Source organism: Theropithecus gelada, chromosome 16 (genome assembly GCF_003255815.1).
Source record: "Theropithecus gelada isolate Dixy chromosome 16, Tgel_1.0, whole genome shotgun sequence".
NCBI classification, from domain to species: Eukaryota; Metazoa; Chordata; class Mammalia; order Primates; family Cercopithecidae; genus Theropithecus; species Theropithecus gelada.
The window spans coordinates 10,670,458-10,683,346 of NC_037684.1; the positions used below are offsets into that span (position 1 = coordinate 10,670,458).

General features: G+C 43.5%; 1 protein-coding gene across 3 annotated transcripts in view; it reads left to right on the plus strand.

Annotated features, from left to right (window-relative positions):
* Positions 1–12,889, plus strand: part of ACACA (acetyl-CoA carboxylase alpha) — a 326,928-nt gene that overhangs the window by 59,115 nt on the left and 254,924 nt on the right. The window contains exon 5 of one of the 3 annotated variants that reach the window (XM_025361321.1): positions 9,742–9,871. The exons of the other annotated variants lie outside the window; for them this stretch is intronic. The gene's annotated coding sequence lies outside the window, so the exon portion shown is untranslated. The remainder of the gene's footprint in view (positions 1–9,741; positions 9,872–12,889) is intronic. 3 annotated transcript variants of the gene reach the window in all.

Below are 12,889 nucleotides of genomic sequence, written 5' to 3' on the forward strand. Positions count from 1 at the left end.
TTTTTTAATAGAGTCTCATTCTGTCACCCTGGCTCGAGTGCGCTAGCATAATAATGGGTCACTGCAGCCTCAACCTCCCAGGCTCAAGTGATCCACTCACCTCAGCCTCCCAAGTATTCGGGACTACAGACACATACCACCATACCTGGCTATTTTTTTGTTTTTTGTTTTTTAATTTTGGTAGAGACGGGGTTGTGTCATGTTGCCCAGGCTGGTCTCAAACTCCTGGGCTCAAGCGATCTTCCTGCCTCAGGCTTCCAAAGTGTTGAGATTGTACAGCCGTGAGCCAGTTCTTTTCCTTGAGACTCTGGTTTTCTTTAAATGCAGATCTATGAAATAAAATTATGAGCATAAATTGATTTCATCCTAGAACTTTCTGAATTCACAAAATGGCATTTTACCTGGAGGCCTCTAAATGTTTCTAGAGGATAATGTTTGAAATAGTGACTTAGTTTATGTCTGCTAGTTTTGTAACTCAAATATTCGTTGCAGCCTGGCCAGATGCGGTGGCTCATGCCTGTAATCCCAGCACTTTGGGAGGCTGAGGTGGGCGAATCACGAGGTCAGGAGATCGAGACCATCCTGGCTAACACAGTGAAAGCCCGTCTCTACTAAAAGACATACAAAACATTAGCCGAGTGTGGTGGTGGGCGCCTGTAGTCCCAGCTACTCAGGAGGCTGAGGCAAGAGAATGGCATGAACCCAGGAGGCGGAGCTTGCAGTGAGCCAAGATCGCGCCACTGCACTCCAGCCTGGGTGACAGAGCCAGACTCCATCTTAAAAAAAACCCAAAAAAAACAAAAAAAAAACCATGCAGCCTTTGAAAGCCTAGTGTTTACATGGCATTGTGAGGCATTGAGGGTGGTGGATCTAAATCAATTAGAAGAGGCTGGGCATGGTGGCTCACATCTATAACTCTGGCACTTTGGGAGGCCAAGATGGGAGGATTGCTTGAGGCCAGCAGTACAAGACCAGCCTCGTTAACATAACAAGACCTCCATTTCTCTCTTTTTTGTTGTTTTTGGAAGGGAGAATAACTTCCCCAGCCTCATCTAGGAGATAACCCAGAGTCAATTACATAGTAACACATGTTAAAGAAATAAGTGAATAACATTTCAGTTATCTGGCTAAATACTCTGACAGATACGAGATAAGGGATCAGAGTAGCATGGAATTAATTGAGGAAAGCTTTTTATTAAACTTATTTAAAATCTTCAGTTGACAATATATTCATGTGGTTCAACATTTTGTTTTATTTGTTTGTTTTTTTGAGACAAGAGTCTCACTGTGTCACCCCAGATTGGAATGCAGTGGCAGGATCTTGACTCTGCAACCTCTGCCTCCTGGGTTCAAGCAATTCTCGTGCCTCAGCCTCCCGAGTAACTGGGATTACAGGCATGTGCCACCATGCCCAGCTAATTTTTTATATTTTTAGTAGAGACGGGGTTTCACTATGTTGGCCAGGCTGGTCTTGAACCCCTGACATCAGGTGATCCTCCCGTCTCGGCCTCCCAAAGTGCTGGGATTACAGGCGTGAGCCACCGTGCCCAATCTGGTTCACCATTTTATTTTATATTTTATTTTATTTATTTTATATTTTATTTTATTTTGAGACAGAGTCTTGCTTTGTTGCCCAGGTTGGAGTGCAGTGGTGTGATCTGAGTGCACTGCAATCTCCACCTCCCAGGTTCAAGCAATTCTCCTGCCTCAGGTTCCTGAGTAGCTGCGACTACAGGCACACTCCACCACCCCCCTCTAATTTTTGTATTTTTAGTAGAGACAGGGTTTTACCATGTTGGCCCGGCTGGTCCAAAACTCCTGACCTCAGGTGATCCGCCCACCTTGGCCTCCCAAAGTGTTGGGATTACAGGTGTGGGCCACTGCACCTGGCCTGGTTCAATATTTTAAAAGCACAAAAGGGGGCCGGGCGTGGTGGCTCATGCCTGTAATCCCAGTTTCACCGTGTTGGCCAGGCTGGTCTTGAACACCTGACCTCAGGTGATCCGCCCACCTTGTCCTCCCAAAGTGTTGGGATTACAGGCGTGAGCCACTGCGCCTGGCTGTTGTTATTTCTTATTTCTTTTTAATAATTATCAGATATTTTAATTTATGTTAATGTTATTAATTTATTAATAACTTCTAGAGATTTTATGCATTTTCAAGCAAATATATATATTCTCTCCCTCCCCTCCAACTATTTGTTACACAAAACTTTTTTTTTTTTTTTTTTTTTGAGATGGAGTTTCACTCTTGTTGCCCAGGCTGGAGTGCAATGGTGTGATCTCGGCTCACCTCAACTTGAACCTTCCAGGTTCAAGTGATTCTCCTGCCTCAGCCTCCCCAGTAGCTGGGATTATGGGCATGCGCCACCTCGCCCGGTTAATTTTGTATTTTTAGTAGAGACAGGTTTCTCCATGTTGGTCAGGCTGGTCTCAGACTCCTGATCTCAGGTGATTTACCTGCCTCGGCCTCTCAAAGTGCTAGGATTACAGGCACGAGCCACCACACCCAGCTCGAAACACGTTTTTTGGTTTGTTCATTGTTTTGTTTTCGAGACAGGGTCTTGCTCTTTTGCCCATGCTGGAATGCAGTGGTACAGTCACGGATCACTGCAGCCTCAACCTCCTGGGCTTAGGCGATCTTCCCACCTAAGGATCCCAAGTAGCTGGGACTGCAGGCATGCGCCACCACACCCAGCTAATTTTTTCTGTTTTTTTTTTTTTTTGAGATACGGACTCACTATGTTGCCTAGGCTGGAGTACAGTGGTGCAGTTATGGCTCACTGTGGACTCGACCTCCTGAAATCAAGCAGTCCTCCCATATCAGCCTTCTGTGTAGCTGGGACCATCGGCATGTGCCACCATGCTCAGCTAATTTTTAATTTTTTAATTTTTTATAGAGACGGAGTCTCACTTTGTTGTCCAGGCTGGTCTTGAACTCCTGAGCAATCCTAATGCCTCAGCCTCCCAAAGTGTCAGGATTAGAGGCATGAGCCACTGTGCCTGGCCTGTTGTATACTTCTATTGCATCACATCCTGAGTTATATGAAGTCAGTTTGTCCTAATATTGGTGATATTTAGTTTGAATACTTAGTTAAGATGGTATCTGTCAGATTTCTCCATTGTAAAAATACCTTTTCCCTTTTGTAATTAATATGTAAGAATATGGCCAGGTGCAGTGGCTCACGCCTGTAATCCCAGCACTTTGGGAGGCTGAGGCAGGCGGATCACTTGAGGTCAGAAGTTCAAGACCAGCCTGGCCAACATGGTGAAATCCCGTCTCTATTGAAAATACAAAAAAACTAGCTGGATGAGGTGGTGGGTGCCTGTAATCCCAGCTACTTGGGAGGCTGAGGCAGAAGAATTGTTTGAACCTGGGAGGCAGAGGTTGCAGTGAGCTGAGATCGGGCCATTGCACTCCAGCCTGGGCAACAGAGTGAGACTGTCTCAAAAAAAAAATATATATATATATATATATACACACACACACACATATGTGAGAGAGACATATATGTAGGATATATCTTATATATGTATATGTGTAAAATATATATGTAAGATATGTGTATAATATATATGTTTTATATATATATAAGAATATGTTGTTTTCACTGAGCATGGTGGCTCATGCCTGTAATCCCAGCACTCTGGGAGGCCGAGGCAGATGGGTTGCTTGAGGACAGGAGTTTGAGACCAGCCTGGCCAATGTGGCAAAACCTCATCTCTACTAAAAATACAAAAATTAGCCAGGTGTTGGGGCACACACCTGTAATCCCAGTTACTTGGGAGGCTGAGGCACAATAATTGCTTGAGTCTGGGAGGTGGAGGTTGCAGTGAGCCGAGATCACGCCACTGCACTCCCATCTGGGCAACAGAGCGAGACTCCATCTCAAAAAAAAAAAAAAACTAAATAATAATAATAATAAAGAATATGTTGTTTTCTGAAAACCCTTATCCAATGGTTTTAACATATATTTACGATATTTGCCAATATCAATTATTGCATTGGTGTTTGTAAAATGAATTATGTTTTCTAATTGCATTATTCTCAGAGGTAATTATTTTGAGATTTTGCTGTCTGAAAATATGTCCTGTCCTCACAATTGATCAGCAACCTATTGTGTCTAAAATTCTACATTGAAAATAATTTTCCTTTAGAATTTTGAAGGCATTGTTTAATAACTTTCAAGCGTCTGTTGTTATTTCTGATAAGTCTGAAAGGCATTCAAATTCTTGATCATTTGTATGTGAACTTTTTTCTCTCAGGAAGCTTGTAGGATCTTTTCTTGTGTTCAGTTTCTGAAATTTCAGTGATGTGCCTTGGTGTCCGTTTTTGTTCATTATGGTAGGCACTTGTTGGGCCTTTGAAATCCGTCAATGACCATGGCAATCTGGCATGATTACCAGATTAAAATTTTTGCCCTATGTTTTGTTCTTGCTTTTGGGAGCTTCCGTTGGACCTTCTGAACAGGTTCTCTATTTTTTTCTCTCCTGTTGTTCATCACTTTGAATCCTTTTTTTTTGAGAGACGGAGTCTCACTCTGTGGCCCAGGTTGGAGTGCGGTGGTATGATCTCCGCTCACTGCAACCTCTGCCTCCCAGGTTCAAGCAGTTCTCCTGCTTCAGCCTCCCAAGTAGCTGGGATTACACGTGTGCAGCACCACACCCAGCTAATTTTTGCATTTTTAGTATGGTTGGGGTTTCACCCTATTGGCCAGGCTGATCTTGAACTCCTGACCTCAGGTTATCTGCCTGCCTTGGCCTCCCAGAGTACTGGGATTACAGGCATGAGCCACCACACCTGGCCTTCTTTGACTTTCTATTCTGATTTGTGAAAGCTTTTCTTCAATCTTCTGAGTTTTCTTCTTCTGAGTTTTTTCGTTGCTGTGATCATATTTTTAGCTTTTCAAAATTCTTTCTTGTTAAATTTTATGTATATATATATATATAAATAGGGATGGCATTATGCTTTATTGCTCAGGCTGGTCTGGAACTCCTGGACTTAAGTGGCCCTCTTGTCTCAGCCTCCCAAAGTGTTGGGATTACAGGTGGGAGCCACTGCACCTGGCCTAAAACAGTTATTTTAAAAATATTTCAGCTGGGCGCAGTAGCTCAAGCCTGTAATCCCAGCACTTTGGGAGGCCGAGACGGGCGGATCACGAGGTCAGGAGATCGAGACCATCCTGGCTAACACAGTGAAACCCCATCTCTACTAAAAAAATACAAACAAACTAGCCAGGCGAGGTGTGGGCGCCTGTAGTCCCAGCTATTCGGGAGGCTGAGGCAGGAGAATGGCGTAAACCCAGGAGGCGGAGCTTGCAGTGAGCTGAGATCCGGCCACTGCACTCCAGCCTGTGCGACAGAGCGAGACTCTGTCTCAAAAAAAAAAAAAAAAAAAAAAAAAAATTTCAGACCAGCTGTGGTGACTCACACCTGCAGTCCTAACATTTTGGGAAGCTGAGGCTGGAGAATCGCTTGAGCAGGAGGTTGAGATCAGCCTGGGCAACATGATAAAATCCCGTCTCCACAGAAATTACAAGAAAGCTAGCTGGGTGTGGTGGTGTGCACCTAGTCCCAGCTACTTAGGAGGCTGAGGTAGGAGGATCACTTGAGCCCGTGTATTAGTCTGTTTTCACACTGCTGATCAAGATGTACTTGAGACTGGACAATTTACAAAATAAAGAGGTTTAATGGACTTACTTATATGGCCAGGGAGCCCTCACAATCATGGCGGCAGGCAAGGAGGAGCATGTCATGTCTTACATGGATGGAAGCAGGCAAAGAGAGAGCTTGTGCAGGGAAACTCCCGTTTTTAAAACCATCAGAACTCGTGAGACTTACTCACTAACACGAGAACAGCATGGGAAAGACCCACCCCCAGGATTCAATTACTTCTCACCAGGTCCCTCCCATAACATGTGGGAATTAAAGAGGAGATTTGGGTGGGGACACAGCCAAACCATATCATTCAGCCCCTGGCCCCTCCCAGGTCTCATGTTCTCACATTTCTAAACCAATCATGCCTTCCCAATAGTCCCTCAAAGTCTTAACTCATTTCAGCCTTAACTCAAAAGTCCACAGTCCCAAGTCTCATCTGAGACAAGGCAAGTCCCTTCTACCTATGAGCCTGTAAAATCAAAAGCAAGTTATTTACATCCTAGATACAATGGGAATACAGGCATTGGGTAAATATAGCCGTTCCAAATGGGAGAAATTGACCAAAACAAAGGGGCTACAGGCTCCATGCAATTCCATAATCTAGCAGGGCAATCAAATCTTTTTTTTTTTTTTTTTTGAGATAGCGTCTTGCTCCAGCCCAGGCTAGAGTGCAGTGGCACAATCTCGGCTCACTGCAAGCTCCGCCTCCCAGGTTCACGCCATTCTCCTGCCTCAGCCTCCGGAGCAGCTGGGACTGCAGGTGCCCGCCAACATGCCTGGCTAATTTTTTTGTATTTTTAGTAGAGACAGGGTTTCACCGTGTTAGCCAGGATGGTCTCAATCTCCTGACCTTGTGATCCAACTGCCTCGGCCTCCCAAAGTGCTGGGATTACAGGTGTGAAACCGCGCCTGGCCAGGGCAATCAAATCTTAAAGCTACAAAATGATCTCCTTTGATTCCGTGTCTCACATTGAGGTCGTGCTGATGCAAGAGATGGGTTCCAATGGTCTTGGGCAGCCCCACCCCCGTGGCTTTGCAGGATACAGCCTTCCTCCCGGCTGCTTTCATGGGCTGGCATTGAGTGTCTGCAGCTTTTCCAGGTGCATGGTGCTAGCTGTTGCTGAATCTATCATCCCGGGGTCTGGAGGATGGTGACCCTCTTCTCACGGCTCCATTGGGCAGTGTCCCAGTAGGGGCTCTGTGCGAGGTTCCACCCCATCTGATTCCCTTTTGAAACTGAATGACTTTAACAGCGCCCAAGTTACCTCTTGAATGCTTTGCTGCTTAGAAATTTCTTCCACTAGATACCCTAAATCACCTCTCTCAACTTCAGAGTTCCACAAATCTGTAGGCCAGGGGCAAAATGCTGCTAGTCTCTGCTAAAACATAACAAGAGTCATCTTTGCTCCAGCTCCTAGGAAGTTCCTTATCTCCATCTGAGACCACCTCAGACTGAACTTCATTGTCCATATCATTATCAGCATTTTGGTCAAAGCCATTCAACAAGTCTCTAGGGAGTTCCAAGCGTTCCCACATTTTCCTGTCTTCTTCTGAGCCTTCCAAACTGTTCCAGCCTTTGCCTGTTACCCAGTTCCAAAGTCGCTTCCACATTTTTGGGTGTCTTTTCAGGCAGTCCCCTACTCTACTGGTACCAATTTACTGTATTAGTCCATTTTCATGCTGCTGATAAAGACAAACCTGAGACTGGGCAATTTACAAAAGAAAGCGGTTTAATGGACTTACAGTTCCATATGGCTGGAGAGGCCTCACAATCATGGCAGAAGGCAAGGAGGAGCAAGTCACGTCTTACATGGATGTTAGCAGGCAAAGAGAGATTGTGTAGGGAAACTCGCATTTTTAAAACCATCAGATCTTGTGAGACTTACTATCACAAGAACAGCATGGGAAAGACCCACCCCAGTGATTCAGTTACCACCCACCAGGTCCCTCCCACAACACCTGGGAATTCAAGATGAGATTTGGGTGGGCACACAGCCAAACCATATCAGCCCGGGAGGTCAAGGCTATAGTGAACTGTGATTACGTCACTGCACTCCAGCCTGCGTGACAGAGTGAGACCCTGTCTCAAAAAAAAAAAAAAAATCCATTTGTGCTTTATGTATATAATATCTTCTCTTAGCTCTTTCAGGATAATAACAATGGTCCCTTTAGACTTCAGGTTTTTTTCAAGATAGTAATTTTTTTTGTTTTTGTTTTTGTTTTTGAGGTGGAGTTTTGCTCTTGCTGCCCAGGCTAGAGTATAATGGCGTGATCTCGGCTTACTGCAACCTCCACCTCCCAGGTTCAAGTGATTCTCCTGCCTCAGCCTCCCGAGTAGCTAGGATTACAGACATTTGCCACCATGCCCAGCTAATTTTTGTATTTTTAGTAGAGACAGGGTTTCACCATGTTGGCCAGGCTGGTCTCAAACTCCTGACCTCAGGTGATCCACCCGCCTCAGCCTCCCAGGGTTCTGGGATTACAGGCATGAGCCACCGCACCCAGCCAAGATAGTAATTTTAGACTTACAGAAAAGTTGCAAAAGTAGAACATAGAGTTCCTGCGTACTCTTGATCAGGGCTTACTAATCGTTAATATCTTTTTTTTTTACTTTTATTTTAGGTTTAGGGGTACATGTGCAGATTTGTTATATATGTAAACTCATGGGCGTTTGTTGTACAGATAATTTCATCACCCAGATACTAATTAGGCCTAGTATTCAATAGATACTTTTTGTTTTTTTTCTTTTTTGAGATGAAGTCTTGCCCTGTCACCCAGGCTGGAGTGCAGTGGCACGATTTCAACTTACTGTAGCCTCCACCTCCTGGGTTCAAACTATTCTTGTGCCTCAACCTCCCTAGTAGCTGGGATTACAGGTGTGTGCCACCACACCCAGCTAATTTTTGTATTTTTAATAGAGATGGAGTTTCACCATGTTGACCAGGCTGGTCTCAAACTCCTGACCTCAGGTGATCTGCCCGCCTCGGCCTCCCAAAGTGCTGGGATTATAGGCATGAGCCACCACGTCTGGCCTCAAAAGATATTTTTTCTTATTGTTTCCCTCCTCCCATCTGCTACCCTCAAGTAGACAAATGTTAATATCTTACTTACATAGCCAAAATACTTTTTTTTTTTTTTTTTTTTGAGAGAGTCTTGCTCTGTCGGTCAGGCTGGAGTGCAGTGGCACAATCTCGGCTCACTGCAGCCCCTGCCTCCTGGGTTCAAGTGATTCTCCCGCCTCAGCCTCCCAAGCAGCTGGGATTACAGGTGCCTGCCTCCCTGTCCAGCTAGCCATAATACTTTAGTCAAAACTATAAAATTAACATTGGTATAATAGTAACTAAACTATAAAACTCTATTTCCTGTTTTTTTTCTTTTTTTTTCCTCCAGAGATAGGGTCCCTTTCTGTCACCCAGGCTGGAGTACAGGGGCTCCATTATGGCTCATGGTAATCTGAAACTCCTAACCTCAAGTGATCCTCCTGGCTAGGCTTCCCAAAGTGTTGAGATTATAGGCATGAACCACCATGCTGGCCTTCTGTACCTTTTCTTTTTTAGTGGCTTTTTTTCTATTCCATCATTTAATGTAGGATACCACATTTATTTAGTGGTCATGTCTCATTAATCTCCCCTGATCTGTTATAGTTTCTTAGTCTTTCCTTTTTTGTAATGGCTTAGTGATTTTGAATAGTACTGGTCAAGTATTTTGTAGAATGTCCCTCAATTCAAATTTGTCTGATATTTTCTCATGATTAGACTAGGGTCATGGGTTTTTTGGGAAAATACCACACAGGTGGTGAAGTTGCTTCCCTCCCCTCGACCCCTGTAGTTTTTAATGGTTTCTTGTGCCCTGTAATCTCTTTTCTTCAAGTTACATTTTTTAAAATCTACAGGTAGTTATTTGTTTTTAGTCTTTCGTGTTGAAGTTTTTCTCAGACATCTGGTAATCTTTATTGTCTGTTTATATTTAAGAGGAAGTATTGAAAGCTGATTAGAGATGGTTAGCTTACTACATTGTAATCTGGTTGGGCAAGTCAATTAGGGATGTTGATGTTAGTAACTTTAGGTTTTTTTTTCTCCTTGAGCTGGTCAGATTCTCCAAAGAAGGATCCTCTAGGCCGGGCGCGGTAGTTCACACCTATAATCCCAGCACTTTGGGAGGCCAAGGCAGGTGGATCACGAGGTCAGGAGTTCGAGACCAGCCTGACCAATATGGTGAAACCTCGTCTCTACTAAAAATACAAAAATTAGCTGGGCATGGTGGTGCGGGCCTGTAGTCCCAGCTACTCAGGAGGCTGAGGCAGAAGAATCTCTCGCACCTGGGAGGCAGAGGTTGTGGTGAGCTGAGATCATGCCACTGGACTCCAGCCTGGGCAACAGAGTGAGACTCTGTCTCAAAAAAAAAAAAAGAAGGATCCTCTAATCTCTCTCTGGGAGGGTGACAATTAGGGAAAGAGGACCAGGAAATCTTATTCAATATATTGACTTAATTTAATCATTTTCAGTATTGTACCCTGCCCCTTACTGTTGCTGGTATCCCCCAATCTAGAAACCCTCTGTTTAACCCTTTCTAGAGAATAAACCTAAAGTCTCAGGATGGTAGCAGCAGGCACCTGACTTCACTAGCTGGGGAGAAAATCTAATGATCTGAAGCTTCGGAAACAGTTTCAACCAATCCTCCTTATTTTCTTTAGCTCTCTTTCACCTCCACTTTCTGAACATTTTGGGGACTCTATGATATAAATTGTGTTGATTGTAAGTTTACCACAGATTAGCTATGATTCAGTTTTCTTGGGCTTGCCTAGTCATTTATTGCTCTTCTGTCTGCTTTCCAAGAAAATTGTCTTCCTGTTGTCTACCCAGACTTTTTAATTTCTTTTTTGGTCTTTTTGTGGGTTATGTCTTTTTAGTTTATTTATTTATTTTTATTTATTTTTTTGAAAAAGAGTCTCGCTCTGTCACCCAGGCTGGAGTGCAGTGGCATGATCTCAGCTCACTGTGGCCTCTGCCTCCTGGGTTCAAGCGATTCTCCTGCCTCAGCCTCCCGAGTAGCTGGGATTACAGGTGCACACCACCACGCCCAGCTAATTTTTGTATTTTTAGTAGAGACGGGGTTTCACCATGTTGGCCTGGCAGGTCTCGAACTCCTGACCTCAAGCAGTCGACCCTTCTTATCCTCCCAAAGTGCTGTGATTACAGGTGTGAGCTGCCATGCCCAGCCCAACACATTATCTTTCTTCAGAAGTTTGGCAAGATTTATTTAAAGATTTCTTGAAAGATATGAGAGCTTTTACCAGCTACATCCTTGAAAAATATTATACATCCCTGGACTGAGAAATGGGAAATAGGACAGACAGTTACATTATGTTATTTCCTCTGACTGCTGTACCCTAAAAGAATACTGTCTTGGTTTATAAAAAAACAAAAAGTGGCTGGGCATGGTGGTTCATGCCTGTAATCCCAAAACTGGGAGGCCAAGGTGGGAGGATTGTTTGAGCCCAAGAGTTTGAGACCAGCCTGAACAACATAGCAAGTTCAGGCTGGTCTCAAACTAAAGTTCAGGCTTGTCTCTACTAAAAATAAAAGAAGTTAGCCAGCTGTAGTGGCGTGTGCCTATAGTCCTAGCTACTTTGGAGTCTGAGCCAGGAAAATCACTTGAGCCTGGGAGTTTGAGGCTGCTGTGAGCTATGATCACTGTTCATAGCCAAGAAAACTGCCTGGGTGGCAGAGAGAGACCCTGTCTCAAAAAACAAACAAACAGTAAGAAAAAAAACTTCTAGCTGGCTCCTGAAGGAAATGACTTCGAGCTCTATTATAACCATTCATATCTAGTATTTCTCGTAAGGTTGCATGTTCTACCATCTGGTTCTTATTCAAATGTCCCTTCTACATGGAATGCTTCTTCCTCTCCCTCCTTGCTTATCTTTCCAGATTCATTTCTAATTCTTCCTCTCCCTCCTTGCTTATCTTTCCAGATTCATTTCTAATATCTTCCTACTCCACCTCCAAGTTTGGACAAAGTACCCTTCTTTTGTGTTTCTACACCTAGAGATTATTATTTTTTAAATTACATTATTATTTTAACTTAAAACAATTTTTTTTAGAGATAGGTTCTCACCATGGTGCCCAGGCTGGTCTCAAACTCCTGGGCTCAAGCCATCCTCCTGTCTCCGCCTCCCAGAATACTGGGATTACAGGTGTGAACCACCACACCTGGCCTAGAGGGTTTTTTTTCTTTTTAAAAAAATTTTTTAAGTTCTTTTTTATTTTTTATCTTTTTTATTTATATTTTTTGTAAGTGTTTTCAGAGATTATTATACTACTGTAATTGTATATTTAGATGTCTATAGCCACTTAGCTAGGGACAAATCTTATTTATCTTTGAATAATCAGCACCTGTTTCACTATTTGGAACACAAGTTCTTGTTATTTTAAAATTTAAAACTTGTGGTAAATTAAAATAGTTTTTAAAATAAAATTCTCTGTAATCCTTTTATGAATCACTGAATTAAAAAATAAAATCTATTAAAAAATAAATGACAAAATGAAAAAGGCAAATTCACTTATTCTCTTTGAAAACATCTTTTTTTTGTTTGTTTGTTTTTGAGACAGAGTCTCACTCTGTCGCCCAGGCTGGAGTGCAGTGGCTTAATCTTGGCTCACTGCAACTTCCGCCTTCTGGGTTCAAGCAGTTCTCTGCCTCAGCCTCCCAAGTAGCTGGGATTACAGGCACCCGCCACCACACCTGGCTAATTTTTGTATTTTTAGTAGAGACAGGGTTTCACCATCTTGACCAGGTTGGCCTTGAACTCCTGACCTCGTGATCCACCTGCCTTGGCCTCCCAAAGTACTGGGATTACAGGCGTGAGCCACTGCACCGGGCCTCTTTGAAAACATTTAAGTGAACTTACTATGACGTGAGAGGCAAGGACATGTTGTATAAGCTTGTATACTTTTATCAGTGGCTACGAAAACTAATTGCTGCCTCTTTATTAGAATTGTTTGGAAAATACAGTGTAATTTGAGTTCAAGTAGAATATGCTAACTAAATTTGGTAACATCTGTTGTATTTATTTAGAAAAATATCTCTGGGCTGTACGCAGAGGCTCATGCCTATAATCCCAGCACTTTGGGAGGCTGAGGCAGGTGGATCACGTGAGGTCAGGAGTTCGAGACCAGCCTGGCCAAGATGGTGAAACGCTGTCTCTACTAAAAATACAAAAATCAGCCAGG